The 20,129-nt window shown below is 38.5% G+C and overlaps 1 long non-coding RNA gene across 4 annotated transcripts; it reads right to left on the bottom strand.

Moving 5' to 3' along the window:
• Positions 1-3,213: 3,213 nt before the first annotated feature.
• LOC106381462 lies at positions 3,214-4,975 on the bottom strand. Of its 4 annotated transcripts, none has more exons than XR_001276564.3 (5): positions 4,716-4,975; positions 4,488-4,577; positions 4,026-4,101; positions 3,800-3,927; positions 3,214-3,625 (listed from the first exon to the last, which is right to left on the bottom strand). It is a non-coding gene; the product is annotated as an uncharacterized LOC106381462 (long non-coding RNA). The 4 variants fall into 4 exon arrangements; XR_001276565.3 differs by having other exon boundaries at positions 4,040-4,101; XR_001276561.3 differs by having other exon boundaries at positions 3,800-4,101.
• Positions 4,976-20,129: the final 15,154 nt, after the last annotated feature.

The raw sequence follows: 20,129 nt of genomic DNA, 5'->3' as shown, positions 1-20,129 counted from the left end.
GAGAAGTGCAGAACCAGTATGTGTTATAGGTAAGCCAGTACCATCAGCTATAGTGACCTCTTCTCCACCAGTATAAGGCTGATGAAGAGCAAGGTTATTGAGGTCAGTGGTGAGATGGTGTGTGGCGCCGCTATCAAGGAGCCAGTTGTTCGCATTGTACGGCATCGCAGACACCATGTGAGCACGGGGTTGCCATGGAGCGTAGGAGGAGGCAGAGGATTGGCCCGAGTTACCAAAGCTCCCATTGAGCTGCAGCTGAGAACAAGTACGAGCACTGTGACCGTGAATGCCGCATATCTGGCACTTCCCCTGGTAAGGTCGCGGCGTGTATCCTGGACGGTTGGAGTTGGAACGACTATTGTTCCAGTTGTTGTGGTGATAACCACGAGCATTGGAACGACCATGTCCACGACTGGTGTTGTTGTTACCACGGAAACCAGTCGCATTAGCCGTCACAGGAGCAGGCGTGAGTGTCTCAGTCTTGGACGCGAGTTTCAGCTCATGCTGAATGAGCTTCTCATGGACCTCAGTTAACGAAGGAGAGACATCCCTGCCTTCTATTTGATCAATCACCGTCTTGTAATCCTCGGGAAAACCCTCAAGTAGGAGCTCGATCTTGTCTTCATGATCAAGTGGCTTCGCAAGAAGCGCTAACTGATCGAAGCGGTTGGTGAGGCCCTGAACATACTCATCAATGGGCTTGGTTCCCTTGGTCCATTGCTTGAGTTATTGTCGCAATTGAAGAATATGACCGCGGCTTGGCTTCGCGTACGTGGCGGCGAGAGTGTTCCAGACTTCCGCTGCGGTGGTGGTCGTGGAGAGAAGAGATTGCACAGACAGAGAGATGGCGCCGAGCAAGGAGCTGTAGATCAGTTGATCTTGTCTCTGCCACAGCACGTAATCGGTGTTGACGGTTACCACATCATGAACTGTAACCGTTTGTGGTGGGATCTGAAGAGATCCATCAACGTGGCCTGCCAAATCATAGCCACTAAGGAGGGAGAGAACTTGACGATTCCACATAATATAGTTTGTGGAAGTCAGTTTGGTGACATTAGCCATGTTGACATTAAGCAGCGTGCGATTGTTGGAGACAGTAATGATCTCGTGAGATCTAGCAGGAGATTCATTGGCCATGGCGAAAGAGATGAAGAAACAGAGGTTGAAGAAGAAGAAGAAAAGGTCGGGAGAGAGGAGAACTGTTTTAGGCGGCGAGAAAGATTTTTAGGTATCGTGAGATGCTCTGATACCATATATGATTGCAGACTTAATTTGTTATTGATACATATAAGTAGAGTATTTATACATAATACAGAAGTCATTAGGTATTAACTAATTACAATAATGACCCTAATCATATATCTCCTATAAATATATGTTTTGATATTTGGTATACGAATAAAATATTAGGATTTATATACAAGTTTGGTTTAAGTACACTATTTTAGCGCTGCTGTATAAAGTTTCTTCAATAGATCTATGATCTATCTAAAGGATTTGTCGTGTAATATGTTTCATATAATGCAGCAAAAATTAAATATAAACATTAAAGTATAACAGAGCATCAGGATGATCTTTTCATTGACTTAAAAACCGCAAGAATTTCACATACGCAGTTAAAACAAATGCTGTGAAGATTGGAAAACTCAATCAGCATACATATGGAGAGGATCTCAAGAGGGAAGTTGAAACGGAAGCACAGCTAATCGTAGGAGAAGAAGAAGAGCGAGTGAGACCGAAAAAGATTTGGAAGCTTAGGCGTTAAGAGTTAGAAGAACTAAGACTGTCAACTGGTTGGGTGCCCATGGGGGTAGCCCAACCCAAACTGTTTTGGGTGGGTTATGGTTAAGCCCTAATAATTTTTGGTCCAGTTGGGCTAGAAACCCAGTTTGCCCATGGACAATTTGGTCCAGCCCAGTTGGACATTGGGTTAGCCCAATATATAATTTTTTTTTTGCGATTTTGAGATGAAATTTTGCGATCTCTCCTTCTGATCTTTCCTTCAGGATTCATCTTCTCCGGCGTGTGACTTCTTCTTCTCGCAATTTCAGGTAAGATTCTCGAATTTTAGCTTTTGATCTTATGTTTCTATAACTTTGTGTTTTAGCTTCTAAAGTCTTAGATCCACGACTCGGGTTATGTGATGATGATGATGATGAATCTTGTTTCATGATTCTCTGTTGTGGGTTTTGTGATGAATCTCGTTTTGTTTATGATGAATTTATTTTCCATTGTTTGCTCTAGTTCTGATGATGATGATGATTGAGCCGTGTGGGTCTTTAAGACTATTGAGCCGTGTGGGTCTTATTTGCCATCCTTAAATGACTTGTTCTACTTGTTTATTCCACCAAGCAAGTCTCCAAATTGTCCCCTCGTTTTTCTTATCAAGTAAACCTCCAAACTGTGCTATTGTCACTGAATCTGTCTAAATACTTTTCTAACAGATACTTTGTTTTGTCCAAAGGTTTAATAAGCCGTGGGCCTATTGACTTTTAAGTCATGTGGTTTTGTTTGCCTCCAATCACTTGTTCAAAGAAGCTTTAGTTTATTCCATCAAGTAAACCTCCAAACTGCTCATTGTCATTGAATCTGTCTGGTCTTTTAACAGATGCCTGTTTTCTCTAAAGATTTTATAAGCCGAGGGTAGTACAGTAAAGAATCTGTTTTCAGTTTGCAGTTTTTTTCTCACTTTTTGGTCTTTTAACTCTGTTCCCTTCTAATATGTCTTTTGTCTTTAAGACACTTGAACCGTGTGGACCTTTAAGATTTTCTCAGACCGTTAGTCTTTTAACACCATTCCCTTCTTATGTCTGAAAACAGATTTTGAGAGTCAAGCCGTGGGTCTTTAGTTTGTGGTCTTTTGGCTTTAAGATCATTATTGTTTGATCTCGTACTTTGCTTATTGGTTAGTGTTGAAGAGTAACTACTAACCAACAAAGAGTTAGCCTTAGCTTCGAACTTTGCTTATTGTTTGATCATGTACGCTGCTGTTCAAAGTCTAGAGACTATTATAAAAGCTCTGTTTTTGAAAGAACTGGTGTTAAGACTTTTTTTTCCTTCTTGCATGCTGAAGATACAAGTAGACAAGCTGGAAGATTGCCAACAGATCATGCAATATTTCTGTGAAAGAATCAATAAAAACAAACGTCTTTGAAACTATTTCAATTTCAGTCATATTTAAGTATATTTGTTTTTTGAAAAAACATATTTGAATTTTTAAAGAAATTCTATAATTTTTATTTGCTATAAGTATATAAGTTTATAAATTAAGTTTACAAAAATTGATTATGAACAAAATTTAGCTATCTGCAAAAAAAATCAATAATGGGTGGGTTTTGGGTTATTTCTAATGAGCATGGGCTAACTTGGGTATGGGTTCTATTGGGTATGGGTGTTATATGGGTGTGGGTGTTATATGGGTGTGGGTGTTATATGGCCCAACTAGACACACCCATTTGGGTGTGGGCCGCCCAATTGACAGGCCTAAGAAGAACCCTCTGATCTAGGTCCGTGTTCTCACATGAGTTGGTTGGTCAAGATGCCCTCCATACCCTTCACTGGAGACCTGAATATAAGCGGGTGAGTTTCCCCTGGACACGGTCTCAAGTAGCCCTTCATACCATCACTGCAAGTAGCCCAAGAACATCAGGAAACAGTTCGGGAAAATCTTAAAAGTTGCAAGTGTAAAATCAAACTAACCAGCTGATTTCACATTCATCAACCGTTAGGTTAAAAAAGATAAGAAAGTTATTTTTCATTTGATTTATGAACCTTAGCTCAGGTCCGATGTTCACCTTACCTTCTTCTATCTCCTAGCCACTCAATTGCCAACAATGCTTGTCAAGAGAGAAGATGACTTTGGCAAGAGTGCGACGTTGCTATGAACAGAATGACTCACATACTGCCGGTTGTACATTTTTTTTCATCCTGCATAACGAAAGTAAAACACTTTAAAGACAATCATTTAAGAAAACAGAACCTGGCCTGAAGATAATCACTAAAACATTGGAGTGGAGGATTGGCACCTTTAATTTCTTACATTTTTTTGGCATTTTAATTTCATAAACAGTTGCTATTAACTCTCCATGACTGAAGAACCAACTGTACCACATGAATGGCAGCAAACAACAAACGTAAGCTCTCATGATCATAAGTTCAAGCAATTTGAGAGAGAAGTCTGAATATATATGAGACTAAATTGTCTCCCAAAGAGTAAAAATAAAATTTCAATATAAAATTCTGAAAACTCTGAGATTGAACGCTGTTTTCAAACCACGAAGATCATGCTCCTCCTAGACGACAGCTTTAGTTTTAAACTAAGATGATCAAACACATATAAGAAAAGAAACTTAATCGACAAACGGATTCATAATTATATCTCTAATAGGCTCGTTAAAGATTTGGAAACAAAAGTCGGTCTGTTATGAGTATAAACGTCTGCGTTAGTTTTAAACTAAGATGATCATGAAGTTTAAGAACAGAATCACCTTAGCAGGAGCATGTCCACACCGTCAGCTCTCCACCCGCGCTCGCTTCCCAAAATCAGAGACCTTGACGGTTGAAGAACAGCGGCAAGCCTGCAAATCAGAGAGAACGATTGACGGATTAGCCATTATACTGGATTAGCCAACCTCAAATAATTCAGATCATTTTTTTGAATTAGATAGAGCTGAGAGATATGAAGAGAGTATGAGTTCAAGCAGAGCAATACTCACATCTATTTATACTGTTTAGAGACCGCCTTTCGCAAACCATTGAAGATGGATCGTGGAGGGGACAATCAATTTGATTTACCACGCAGCCATTAATAGAACCGTTTCAGATCGAACGAAGAAACGCGAAAGTCCCTCATCACCGCCGCATCCAAGAGGAAGAATAGTTCGTTTTTTTTTTGATCCGTATTAGGGTTGGCGTAAGCTTCTTCGTAAAACAGAACGCAAGGGGCCAAGATAAATCCCAAGACACAAAACAAAGCCCAAGACGAAACTTGTTTAAATGAAACGACGCGGAGCGGAGCGCGGACACGTGGCACGCGTACAGGAGGCGAGTTTCTAGGCTGGATCCGACGTGGATGGCCTAGGAAGGAGATAAACACTCCATTATATAATTAGATATACTAGTGGTATTCCAGCGCTAGAGGTTCGTATGTTTTATTTTCTAATGGATTAAAAAAATTTTTTTATCCATATGATAATTGATTAGTGATAGTAGTGTATTACTTTGTTTTGAAATATGTCAAAGAGGATGTGTTTGTTTTGTGATTATGTTGTATGACTTTGATATTTGTGTTATTCACATGGGGAATTTTCATGTTTACCATTTTTCTGGTATCATTATTCATGTTTACCACTGCTAAATATACATCTTAAAAAATATGTCCTTTATTAAAAGTTAAAAGACTCTTATACCCTTATTTTCTCTATATATAATAAATAAATAAAAATAAAAATAAAATTTATGTTTTCGAATTATACTTTTCAAATTCGAACTTCTTTTTTTGAATTTTTGAAAACTGAAATGATTTTTGAAACTATTTTCTAAAAGTTTTTTATATTAAGTATTTATTTATATATTTATTAGAATTCTAAATTTCACACTCCAAAAACTCTACCCCATCCGTCAACTATAAATTCTAAGTCTAGATTAGTTAACTCTATGGTTATAAATGTTTTTTTCCCTTTTTGAAAATGAAGGTAAAAATAATTAGTGTAAATATGAAAAGTGGTATTATAAAGGTGGTGTTTTTGGCAATTTTCCTATTCACATTGTATTTTGTTTTGCTGATATTATGTTTTTTTAAATTTTATTTTTAGTTTTGATGTGTTACAATTATTTCTATATTTATTTGGTTTGTTTTAAACTTTCTGCAACTATTTGTTCTCAAATTATTTCATTTTAACTACTGTAATTCATTAATATTGCATTTTTTATTCTTGAAATTTATACATTTTAGGTTATATTATGGTATTGGCCTTTATTATGTATTTTTATCTAATTTTAAATTTTATTTGTTATTTTGCTAATTTATAATAAGAAATAGGTAGGGGTGGAAATACTCTAAATGTATAAAATATTTATAGTTAATACCATTTTTTATAAATAAAAATATACATTAAATTTGAAATTAATTTTCTTTTAATTATTATGAGGGTCGATATATTGATATTAATTCTCTATGTATCTTTATATATATGATTTTGTATGTCTTGACACAATCTTTGTCCTAACTTTCATCAATTCTGGTATGTTAGGCTTCACATGAAAATGTAGTAATTTTCTGAAAAGCATTTTTCTACCTCGCATTTAGTCACTATAACCGCTGATTTATCGTCATGATTTTTATTTAAGAAAATGGGAGTCTGAGTGTTCAAAGAAACCGTATAATACCAATAAGTAATGAGACGATTAGCTTGATATTTATTCGGGTGACTACTGATAAGTACCTAAGGCCGGTTGATGAACTGAGAAAAATCTCATGTGTATGGGCTCCTAAGATAAAGTCTCGTTAGAGCTCCTGAGATTATAACTCCTTCCAACTCAATAATAATACACTACTTGTGCTCTATCAATAGCTTGGTGCGTTTTCATCTGTTCCAAATGTTAATTATGGAAGAACATGAATGGCTCTTAAATCTGTAGGCAACTCTGAGACATGATTACACAAAAAGAGCAAAGAGCACTCCGCAGGTATTGATACAGAAACCATAATATATTAACACTTGACAATGTCAAGTACACGTTGATATGTCTGTGGGATACTACCAGAGTTTCTTTCAACAATCTGCTTTGCTACCAATGTAGCTAAAGAAGAGAAGGAAACAGAATAAGAAGAAGAAAAAAAAAAGCATTGCTCTAACATGAAACCTAGTGAGTAAGAATAATAACAGTTTCTCCAATTCCAAATGAGCTCTCAGGTCCAACCATTGCTCCCTTGCTCTACCACAATATAGCTTCTCCACAATTTTAATCCTACAACTTCTTAATTGTACAAAATTTAAACACAAATCTGAATCTCATCAACAGTATAACTTCTCCACCATTGCTCCGACCGCATTCTTCAATGCTGGTTTCAAAATTTAAACACAAATCTGAATCTCATCAACCAAAACAATGTCGACAACCAAACGTATGATTAATTGCAATAAATAACATCATACGGAATCAATAGAAGTCGATCCAATAGTATGGGGCTGGGACGAAGAGTGAACGAATCAGCCATAAATAGAGTTGATGCTTGACAGAGAGTGATCTTCGAGATTTCGCAGTGGTGTGGCTGTTCAACGCAGGCAACGAACCCATTTATATGCGGAGCTACGTTGGAGGATGCTAATTCCGCTTTAATGCGAGAGAGTGGAAGTAGTGATGGAGAACTCGTAAATGCTTGGATTAATGTACGCGGAAGACGATAACGTAAGCCGTTATACATACGAAGATCAGAGGAGGTGAGTTCTGAACCGTCAAGTTGATTCCGTCTCTGCATCTTCAGCAGGGTTAACTAACGAAGCCTGATGAAATATGGGGTTCCCGCCAAAAATTGTAATAGCCCATTCCAATAATCAGTTCAAGTAGCTAGCCCAATAATCAGAACTGTGAACATCTCGTGAAAGTTAATAAAGGTTGACAGGTGGCACGATTTCCCCCTCCTTCCATGGTGACGTGGCAGGAGGAAAAGACAGATATCCTTATTTTATTATTATAGATATTTTGCTCTCCAGAGAGTAAGTTCCAAAATATGAGTTTTATTTGCCATGTCTGATATTTTATGCTAGTTAAATCTACAAAAATATAAACTTTTATAAGAATCTTACAACTTTTTCTTTGAAAAATATGAAACCGCAAAAATGAGCCCCATCCCAATGTTTTATGGCATTGGGGTCAAAACCGTTACTGCACAAAACCAAGACGAACTGGCAGATCAAAGAGTTGCTAGCTTAATTTTTTCACAGAAAAATACTTGACTGTACAGTGGTTGTGTATGTGTTGTGTTTTAAAATTTTAATGTGCACCTAGTATGACTATTAATATTGCTGCTCTGTTTAGATGCAACGGTTTTTGGAATTATATATGATGACATTGAAGAACCAAAAATGGTGGGGAGATGTAATCAATATTGCTTAACCTCTCTCGCGTGAACTACCAAAGCAAATGCAATATCAAAGGCGCAGTTTCAAACGGAATAAAGCGTTTTCCATGACACCTCTTAACTAATGTTGAGAGATAGATATGTGGATCTCAAAAAACCTACTATGTCAGTTCAGCTTTGCTTTTCCTAGTGTATAATGAGGATTTTTCAAATTAAGTTAATTTCTTTTTTTTTGCGGCAAATTAAGTTAATTTAACTGTGTATAACTGCAGAGGTTCTATGTAATGTGAAATGTGTGGATGAATGGTTTCTGTGCAATTTTACAGTATGTCCAATTCAATTAACGAATCCAGCCATACTCACGTACTAAATAAGGCGGTTCTAATCTGACTCTGCTAGTTATAGTTTGTAGTAACTGATCCAACAACTTGACGTTCAGTTTTCTCTATTTTGCAGTCTAAAAATTGATACCAATGAAACAAAAGTTTTGAAACTAAAAAGCTCAATTGTTAAAGAAATTAATCAGACAACGCTGGGTTCCGTAAAAGGGAAATCACTACTTCATTATTGGACTCAAAATAAAAAAAAATTAAACAGCTCATAAACTAGTTTGTTGGATCCCTTAATTGTGATGGGCTTTGTTGGAGGACGGAACTTTCTTGGAAGTAGATGTTGCATCACCGTGCTAGCATCTTCATCAGGTTGAGGAGATTGTGATGGCGAGTCCAACGAACTTTCTGCAATCACAGGATCATCATTAACTCTTGTGGTGTTCTCTGGGACTCTCTTGGGGAGCATAGGAGTGGGTTTCAGAGTTTGGATGAGAGCACCAGGCATGTCGTCACCTCCCTGTCAGTTCTGATTCACAAAGATTAATGTTAGAATTATTTAGACATCGTAATCTCTAATCTTAGCACCCTTATTATAGTATATGTATTGAAAACTTTTTAACGCTGCTACCTCCTGCTTTTTAATAGACTGACCTATTTAGCAGTTTAAAAAAAAAAAGATCATCTAGGAAAAGATAACACAAATTAATCATTATTTTGGTAAAGCTCAATGCGGATGAGGAAATGACGAAAGCAAACCTCTCAATCCCGTTGAGAACAAACACATATCTGATGAGATACAATAAGACAAGAAGAAATTGGGTTTCAAGTTATTGTCATAAAGACTGAACAATGAAATTGATTCTGCAGAGTTAGATGTTCTGTAATAAGAAGCTTTAAACATTAAAAGTGGAGAAGGGGATCACCTGCTACGAATTTGGGATTGATGTAGATTGGTTCTTGTCACGAACTCGGCCCAAAAACGGCTGAGGAAAATAATACAAATACGCTTAAACTGAACTTTCATAAAAAGAAATCTCAAGCCCAAACCGAAAATTCAGCCCAAATCGAAAATATCCTTCAGCAAATGGTAGTATGACAAGTGTCATTTTTTTTTCTTATGGAAAGAAAGAACTCTACTTTATCGTATTAGATATATATATATATACTAGTGGCTGATTATTTGATACTTGTGTTATATAAATTTGTAAATCGTTGTGTTGATTTTTTGTATAATTTGCTATTAGTGTTATTAGTGTTAAATGGACGTATTCTAATTAAGTAATGCTATTAGTTCATGCAAGTTAATTAAACTTTCCATGTTGGGCTTTACTAATTATATAAGACGAATTGTTACTTAGTGATAATTTGTTTTTTATTGCGGCAAACATAAATGACTATTTACGTATGAAAGTTTTGGCTAGAGATATGTCTCCATAGAGAGTATAGGAAGTCATCTATAAAATTCACATCATCTTGGTCAGCCCTATTCATGCGGATTTTAGAAAGCCAGCAAAGATTTCAAATTAACCTGACAACTACTTCAGATCAAAATTTGATAAAACTAAAAGATGTAAACTATAAGATTTTGACTAATCAGAAGTCACTTGACCCAAGAGAAACCATGCTAACTTGCTAGTGTATTTTTAAATCCTAAATCCAATTAAGCATGACATAAAAAATGAGAAAACTATATTATTTTTTTCACACTAAAACTTCATTATCACTGCAAGAACTTATACAGGGGTGGGATGCATTTTTGAGATACTAAGCCAGCAGGTACAACACCTCTGGAGAACAAAAGCTAGTGGAACATAGAACTATCATTCCCTAGAGACTAAACAAATAGACCATAGAGACATAAGACAACAGAACACTTAGAGAACATCAAGCAACAGAGTTAAGATCACAGAACAAGACACCCTAACAGAGATTTCATCAAGATCAGAAAGAGTTGAAAGAGAAGCATAGCAACTGAAGCCAGATTATTGAAGATGGCCACCAACAAGAACTCCTTCTACTGCTCTGGAACATACCATGAGCCACGAGTTCGAACACAATGATGAATGAACCATCCAAGGGAGATGAAGCAACAACTTTAGCATTCGAACACCCACGGCGAGAAGCTGAAGCCAACAATCTGAAAAAGGAAGTACCTTGAACCAAGTTGAAGGAACCCTTTCCTCGCTGATGATGGAGACACTGAAGCCCGAGACCGCCACGATCCAGAAACCAACACGGCAAGGCCAAGGTGGTAGAGATCCGCGACCACTGAAAACCGATCATCACTTTGGATCTGAAAACCTAGATCTAACTCTGTTTTTTGAAGTAATCAAGCCAAAATAAACACAGAACTACAAACTACACAGAAAATAAAGACTAATGAGCAGGCCGGACCGACGCCATGGCTGGGAGAGCCAACGTCATCGGCCGGAAACTGTATCTTACGGTGTTTGAACTAGAGAGAAGAGAGAGCTCTTGAAGAGAGAGAAAGGGGCTTTTTGCTCTGAACAAATGAGAAAACTATATATATATAAAAGATTTATGGTGTTTAATTATTTTTCAGCGTCAAATTGTGTCAACTTTCCACCACTACAATCTAGGCAACGCCTCTCGTGCCCCCGATCTGGTGCCCCAAAATGTGATAATCCAATCTCTCTTAGACACTCTAATAAACAGAAAGAAAAACAATTTTTTTTTTAGTTCGGAAAATACGGGAATGACATAAAACCTTGGGAATAGTTGAAGTATTTACAAGTTGTACCAGGGTATAACCCATCCGCCCCGACCCGACCCGTTTGTATGGGCAAATCAATTGAACCGAATCATCTAACCGTGTAACCATACTAACCAACCGAACCAATCCCTCAAAACCAAACCAAATCTGCCAGTTTTAGCAAACCCTCTCAATGTATTTCGAGATCCAATTTGTCGAAATTTTATAACTCATTTCTCCCCTCTTTTCCTCTTTTTCTTTCCTCACGAGCAAAAAGAAGAACCCTAGTTTCCAAAATCGAGCTTGATTCGGTGAGAATCGAGATAGAATCCGGTGAAATCTATCCGATTGCGATGGTGGTCGAAACGTGACGGGGTAAGAGGAAGGAGAATCCAACGGAGGAAGAGGCTCCGAGAGTGAAGTTTGCAAAGACGGGCTCCGGAGAAAATGTGCAGAAGACGACGGCGGAGGAGAGTGAAACGAGGGCGGTGGAGATTGTTGAATCGACGGCAAAGACGACGGATGAATCGACGGCAAAGACGATGGATGTCTTGACGGAGAAGACGAAGACGACGGATGTCTCGATGGAGAAGACGAGAAAGGACTCGACGGAGAATACGGCGGAGATGACGGAGAATACGGCGGAGATGACGGAGCCGATTAATGTGGCTGCAGAAGCTGCTCCGACGACACTGAACAAAGGTCCTGGAAATGAAGAGAATGAGGAAACCGCTTCTGGAGATGAAGAGAATGAGGAAACCGCTTCTGGAGATGAAGAGAATGAGAAAACCGCTTCTGTAAATTTAAGTGAATGAGAAAACCGCTTCTGGAGATGAAGAGAATGAGAAAACCGCTTCTGGAGATGAAGAGAATGAGGGTTCTGAAGAAGAACAAGAATAAACAGATGGAAAGAAGGAGAGTTCCAACAAGGAGAATGAAGATTCTGAAGAAGAACCTCCAGATGGAGAGAACGAAGTGAATGCACGTTCGGAAGAAGAACAAGCAAATGGAGAAAGAGAAGAGGAAGCAAACGAGAATGGGAATCCACCTGAACCTCAGGTAACAAATTATCAATGAGTTTGAATTTAAGTCTTAACATATGATTAGGGAGAGCTAGTAAATCGAGTGGGTTAATGTTAGTAATACTAGGAGAACTATTGGAAAAACTGTCAATTTTGATACAACATAGGAAAACTGAAATTTTGTAAACCGAACTGTGGTATTACTTTGATATGCGTTAGTATAACTTTTGTATAACTTGAGTATAACTTTATTATAAATTGGATATAACTTTGGTATAACTTGCAGGATTTGGATGGAAATGAGGCATCTGAGGCAATCAAACCAACCAGAATGTTCTTCAAGCCATCTGAGTACAAGAAAAAAATAAAGCTAGGGACGAGGTGCATTATAGCTAGCGCGATTAAGACGCTAAGCAATCTGAAACAGAAGCTGTCTAACGTGGTGTGGAACTGGTTCATGGAGCATCCTCAATTCAGACACATTTTCCACATGAAAAGCGAGAACAACCACATGGTTCAGGGAATGTGGATGTTGTTGCTGCGTACTGCCGGTTGCGAGAGGCGGAGAGAAGTGTGATTCATTGTGAATGGCGTTGTCATCCGTTATGGGCTGAGGGAACACGGTTTGATATCTGGGCTATTCTGCCACAACTATCCTCTCGGCTACAAAAAGCTTGGTGGGACGAAGTTCGTTGATCGACATTTCAGGGAAGGAGAACTTAGAAGGTTGGAGGATGTTAAAAAGAAGCTGGTGAACATGGGACCCCATAAAGACAGACTGAAGATGGCGGTTCTATTCTTCTTAGCTTATGTTGTTTGCGCACAAACGAAGGTTGGACACAAGGCTAATGTTGTGTTAGAGGTGTTCCAGAGAGCAGTGGATGATCTTGACTTGTGCAAGTCCTTTCCATGGGGGAGATTCTCCTATGATTACATGCTGAAGGAGATCTCTCACACAATGAAGCATTTTGGAGGGGTGGTGAAAGAGAATACATTATGGCCGCTTTCAGGTTTCTGTGTTCCACTAGAGCTATGCAAAATCCCATTAATGACTTGATTGCTATTGTTCTTTACTGACGGTATTTTATAAATGTTGTGTTTAACAGCTTCTTGAATTCGAGCCAATTCCTAAGCTAGGAATGGCGTTCAGAGAACCTGTTGAAGGAGCTAATGTCAACTGCCCGAGGATGTGCAAGTCCTCATTCAAACGAAATGGAATGACAGGGGTGTCACTTTCGGCGATAAACAAGGAATTGTCTAACACAACCGTAAGTTTACCTGTGAACTAAAGTAGAACTAGAGTAATACTGTGGTAGAACTAGGGTAGGATTAAAGTAAAACTATGGTAGAACTAGGGTAGAACTAGATAGGGAACTATGGTAGAACGAAGGTAGGACTAGACAGGGAACTATGATAGAACTAAGGTAGGACTAGAAACGGAACAATGGTCTCACTAAGGTAGGCGTGTGTTGCTATGTTTCAAAATTAATTGTGTTTGTGACAGGATATCGACAGCATCATCCCCACCAGAACTCCACAAGAAGAAAGGCTCTTGGATGACATTTTGGAAGATGAAGACGATGTTGATGAATCTGATTTAGCTGTGGACAGTTGGGAGAAGTGTCTGGATGCAGGCTATAAGGTATTTTTTCAAGACATGCACGACAAGGATGTAGCTGCGCGCCAAAAACAGGCAGAAGCGAGTGAAGCTGCAGCAGGGGATGTAATAGAAGTAGGTGAGCAGTCGATTCAACTGGGAGATGTTATGAAGTTTCTGAAAAGAACGATGAAACTGATGAGAACAGTTGACAAGAAGGTTGACCAATTGGATGGGAGATTGGCCCCGCTTGAGGAGTTTGTCAAGGAAGCACAAGCTAAAGCAGCAGAAGAAGAAGCATCAGCACAAGGGAAAGCAAAGAAACAGAAACGCATGAAGAAATGAAGTAGAGTGAAGAACTTGCTTGGTGTGTTAGAACTTTGTTTTATGTTTTTTATGAAGTAGACAAACGATGTCTTTTGATGCGTTTCTTGTTTGTGATGTGGATTTAGAACCTTTAACTTTGTTATGAATATATATGCTATCATTGTTGTGGATGCTTTTACTTTTATTGTGTAGGTCGAGTTAGAGCTAGTAAAAGTCTAGGAGAGTACCAATTGATAAAGTCTAGGAAATTAGTTTAAGAGAGTACCTATTGATAAAGTCTAGGAAATTAGTTTAAGAGAGTACCTATTGATAATTTCTAGAAAATTAGTTTATTAGAATAATGGTTGATGATGAAAGTCTAAACATAGAGTACCAATTGATAAACATAAGAGTGTTTAACATAAGAGTGCTTCACATAAGATAAGTTTGAGCATAACATAAGATTGAACACATAAACTTACACAAGTCTTAACAAACAAAGACTTGTATTAACCGAAATAATAAAAATAAATAGGTAGGGAAGACAAAGTTTTTAGCACATGAACTCAGAACTTGTGAATTCGAGAATCTCATGGACGGGAGGTCGAGGTAATAAGCCTCTTAAGCTTAGCAATCTCTTCAGCCAACTCTTTCACCTCCCCCCTTGAGCGCTCCACTTCTTGCTGAACACGAAAGGCCCATGGCTGGCGAAAGTGCAACCCATCGTTCTGCACAGTTTCAACCAGAGTGTAAGTCAGTTTCACCATAACACAGTTTCACCCATAGGATAACTCAGTTTCTCCCAGAGATACTCAGAGTATAACACAGTTTCACCCAGAGTATAACACAGTTTCACCCAGAGTATAAACTCAGTTTAACCCACAGAGTATTACAGAGTTTCACCCAGGGATACCCAGAGTATAACCAGATATCTCTAAGTATTACGGAGTTTCAATCAGTATATCTCAGTTTCCCTTAGTTTTACAACGAAGACAAAGATAAGCGGAAATTACCTCATAATTCTTGCAGGTGAAGTACCTACTCCCAGGAAAGGTATCGAAATCTGATTTGTACTTCGGAGTTGGAGAAACATTCGTCATTATTTCACCACCGCATGGGCAACGGGTAGGAATTCCATATTGGGCATCGCAAACGAACCCTAACATGTCGTAGTGTTTCTTCAGCTTCTTCATCTCCTTCATCTCTTCATACGGATGAGTCATGTTCAGTAAAGGGGAAAGAGTAAAACCGTGGATCTTCAGAGAATATAGAAAGAGAATGGATAAAGAGAGAGTGTATGAATGGTGAGAGAGAGTAGAGAGAGAGAGTGCTGGGAAAGTGAAAAAGTGTCTGGGAAAAGAGAGGAAAAGACGAGACGAGACTAGATAAAAGAGCAGAGGGAATCTACTTTTTGACCCAAATAATTGAAATTTTTGGTTTTTTTCGTTTAGGCGCGAAAATAATTTTTATTCTCCCTCCGAAATATTTGCTCTTAGTTATACCGAAGTTTCTGGTTTCACCAATTTTCTTCATAGTTCTACTTTTCGTGATTTCAACATTTTTTAGTTTTACGTTTAATTTTAATTTGTAAAGAAAGTTTTACTTGTCATTTTTCTGCATTACCATGTAAGCATAAATGATTAGTGCAATAATATCTTTGAAATCATGAAAACTATAGAATACTTCTTTATAAGCTGATCTTATTAACAAAGTGCTCTTGGAAAGACTATACAATGCATATCTTCACTGATCTATTTCTCATGAAACGATGAGTTTTTTTCTTATGAGGTTTGTAAATATTTGTTATAAGCTATATCATTTATGGTGAATGTGTTTCTGTATTAAGACTTATGTAGTTTGGATTATTTCGGATTATGCCAATTTCTATCATAGTTACACCTTGTTATACTAGTTTTCCGCGGTTTTCCAATATATCTCGTAAACATAGGTTCCAAAACACTTAGACATAACTACCAAATCGGTTAAACAGAGGTTGTAAAACAAACACTTAAACTTAGAGAATACATGGTAAGATCGCTTAAACATAGAATTCTTCAAACTTTCTAACAATTTCGTCTTCATTTTGTATCTTCACCAAATTGCTTCTCAGTTCTGTTATTGTTTCGTTTAACTGCGCAATCACTCTACTCTTCTCTCAGATCTCATCATGGGCTTCAATCAAAGCTCTTTTTTGCCATAATCTCCTCTTCATCAAACCATGCGAAGAACTTGAATCCATTTTTCTCCTGCCATAATTTCAATTGTAAAGCTATTTTCCCATCAGAATCGCTAGTTCTATAATCAGATGGGATACCTTAAAACGCTGCAACCATAAAATCGTCGCCCTGGGTTCTTGTCTGTCCAAGCTTGTGTTACGGCTGCCTCTAAGCCACAGAAACACAATTTCCGACCAGAATTTTGCCTTCTCCTTGACGATCCCGAACCATCTCCTTGCATCTTCACTATTTTGTACCGAGAAGAAGAAGAGTCGAGAGAGAGAGAGAGAGAGAGTAGAGAGAGAGAGAGGAGATTGAATTGAATGAAAAGGTGAACAAGAAGCAGTATTTATTTCATTTATTAGAGGTTTAAAGGAGAAAATTCGGGTCTATTCCACAAAAGATATACTTAGTTTTACCAATGTTTTCAAAATAAGCAAAAGCAACATACCAAAAGCAACGTACCAAAACCAAACAACACAAGAGCCATAAAATCCAAACAAAAGATCTAGTTTAATTCACTGGGATTACTACTACGCATTCCAAACAACAGCCAACTGAAACCGAAATTTTACCTTGGTCGCCTTATGTTTTGTGTCCTTTTACGTCGTTCCCCAACATATGGATTCCTCTTATTCTTTTTCCTTCCCTTCCTCTTGAGGCGATCTGGAGGTATGATCTAAAGCTCTTTGATGTAATCTGGTACATTCCATTCAGACCTGTCCGGCACAGAATAAATGGTCTTGTAATAAGCCAATGCCCAAAGTTCCGTCCAAAAATATTTCGATCACAGCTCATGATATTCTATCCTGATATCACGTCGACGACCAGGAGCAGCTTCAACCTCAAGGAAATATAAGTAAGCAGTAAGTCCGTGCAGACAAGGATACTTTTCATAATCATACACCTTGCAGGTACAGCTCTTCGCTATCAAGTTCACAACATAATTCTTCCCATTATCAGTGTCGGTTACCTCGTAATCAAGCTCATAACTATTAAGCTCACGCACTGGTGTTTTCTCAGCTTTGCCCCATAGCTTATGCAAGTGAATCTCGACAAGAGGAACCAGTTTGGTATCAATCGACCCAGCCACAAAGTCCTTCCGATGTTCATTAAACCAGTCAGAAAACTTTTTGATGATTGTATCCAACAATGGTATTAAAGCATACCTCCTGGCGTCCATAAACACACTGTTCATTGACTCCACACTGTTGCTAGTGTCCAAGTTGTATCTGACACCTGTGAAATGAACCCGAGCCCATGTGCTTTTATCAGTATGCTCCTCCAAATACTTGTACGCTGGAGGAAATCTCACCTTAAAAGATGCGTAAGCAGACTCGAACTCAGCCAACGTGTAACACCTAGCCAACTCCATAAATCTTCATCCGACTGCGGCTTTGGTTGTGTTACAAGCATGCCCTCTCACATTCTGAGACAAATGCCATATACAATGGCCATGGTGAGATTGTGGAAACACATTAGCTACAGCCCCGATGAGGCTCTGGTTTCTATCACTCATAAAAACTAATTCAGAAGAGTCTCGTATAGCAGTTTTGAGCATCTCGAAAAAAACCATGTCTAACTAGCATTATTCTCACTGTCGAGTACGCCAATCGCAAGCGGATAATGGTGACGATTAGGATCTTTAGCTTTAGCAAATACTAGTACACCACCATATCCATTCTTCAAAAATGTGGCATCCACAACTATCACCTTCCTCATGGCTGCAAAACCTTCAATACAAGCTCCCAGAGCTATGAAGAGGTACTTGAACTTATTTGCCTCATCCAACTTCACCCCTATTTTTGTTCCCGGATTGACCTGCTCTAACATGTACAAGTAGCTATATAGCATCTTGTAGCTCTCTTCCGAACCACCATGCAACATAGAAATAGCTAGATTTTTCCCTTTCAAAGCTGTGGAGTAGGGTATTGTTACACCAAATTTTAACTTTATAAGATCCATGATATCTTTCGGAATAGGAGTACTCAGTTTTCCAGGATATTCCTCATTCAGAAAAGTTGCAACTAATTATGCTGAGCCTTTCCTCTTGATGTTGCTGCTTTTACTTTGATTAGACCAAGAGCATGTATGCACACCCGTGTACCTCCTAACAGAAAAAAATTCAGTCTGTGGAATCCTTGCAGCTCGTAAACCCCACTTACAGGTTGCTTCACAACATTTTAACACCAATATCTCCGGTCCAACTTTTTGATAACATAACGAAAGCATTCACCAAATGCAGCTCTATCGACCACCTCTGGAAGTGCTTTCTTACTTGGAAACTCCTGATACTTAAACAGACCCAAACCGTCTTCCCAATCCTTTATAACCTGACTAGCTTTATTTATAGGTAGCTGCTCAACATACTTATCTGTACCCATACCTGTCTCATCTGCGGTGTTCGTCTCTGATGCGGTGTCCGTCTCAGCTGCTGTGTCCGTTTCTGCTGCGGTGTCTGTCTCCGCTGCAGTGTCTGTCTCCGCTGCAGTGTCTGTCCCAGCTACGGTGTCCGTATCCATAAAATCATTCTCTGCATCTATAAGCTCCTTCTGTTGATTTGCTTGACCATTTTCTACATACAGAGTTATGGCCTTAGGTCTGATTTCATCATAAACATCATCATTTCCCTGCAACACTTCGTAGTTCACACAAAACGAACTTATGCCCACTCTCGACACCTTCTCTAACTGATCTGATCTACTCGTCTCCTCCACTAACAAAAGAGATCTACGGTTGTCTTTATCAACGGTTGTTAGGAAACCAAACAGATCATCATCATCACGAATAATTTGCTGTTATTCAGCTCCATACACCATCGGCATGCACTTCAATGCCAGTTTTACCTTACTTTCATCCAACGCAAGCTTTTTATACAACTTTTCTTCTAGCATTGCCAAACTTATATCCTCCACTGTTTTCTCCAAGGTTACACAAGAGATCTCCCCTTTGAATTTGAAATAGACGCTCACATATTTCATCATTGTATCCTGCAAGAACAAAAGAATAAAGTTTTAGTTATACCTGTAGTTCTTAGTTCTACCGAGTTGCTACAGTTTTACCAAGTTTTACCTACTCTACAACAATTATCAGTTCTACTTGTTATACCTAGTTATACAAAGTAATGCTTAATGCTTAAACAAGAACTCAAATGTATGTACGATTGATTGATCGGAGAGATCTCCGTGCAAAGCTATTCACAATTGAGACAATTCACGCACCCCCATGCATAACAATTTCATATACAAATCAACCAAATCATCCCAGAATCAATGCCGTTTCAATACTTTCAATTACAAACCCTAAATCCAATTTCTATCTTGCCATCTCTTGCAGCTCACTGAGGAGAGAATAACTAACATGCATTACGACCTCTCCGAATGAATGCTCGCTGAGGTGGAAACGTTGCGGTCCGACGGCATCGCCGGAGTAGCTATCGATGTCGACAACAGAGTAGCTGGAAGGAAGCTGCGAACCAGAGACAATAACGAGCTTCTCGAGAGGGAGAGGAGCTGTGAGTTGGAGCTTTCCTCGAGCTGCGGGATAACAATTTTTTTTCTTTTAATTTTTGATTTTTTTTCTGAATTCCAATTGAATTCGGTTTCAATTGAATTGAATTCTCAAGTACAAACCGTCGACCAGAACCCAGACCAAACCGGATAACTCAACCCATCCGCCCCAAATTCGAATTTTCTTCATTTTTTTTTCCCGCCATCGAAGGGCATTCCCATCATTTCACGCTGACTTAATGAAAAGGGGCATAGGCAATTATGGAGCCCATAGAAAATTTTGCTTATCACATTTTGGGGCACCAGAGGCGTTGACTCAATCTATTTCCAGAGTTGTCCCACTTGTTTTTC

The sequence above is a fragment of the Brassica napus genome, chromosome C2 (genome assembly GCF_020379485.1).
Source record: "Brassica napus cultivar Da-Ae chromosome C2, Da-Ae, whole genome shotgun sequence".
In the NCBI taxonomy this organism is placed as follows: domain Eukaryota; kingdom Viridiplantae; phylum Streptophyta; class Magnoliopsida; order Brassicales; family Brassicaceae; genus Brassica; species Brassica napus.
Note: the sequence above shows the minus strand (reverse complement) of the source record. Positions and strands in the feature narration are given on the sequence as shown.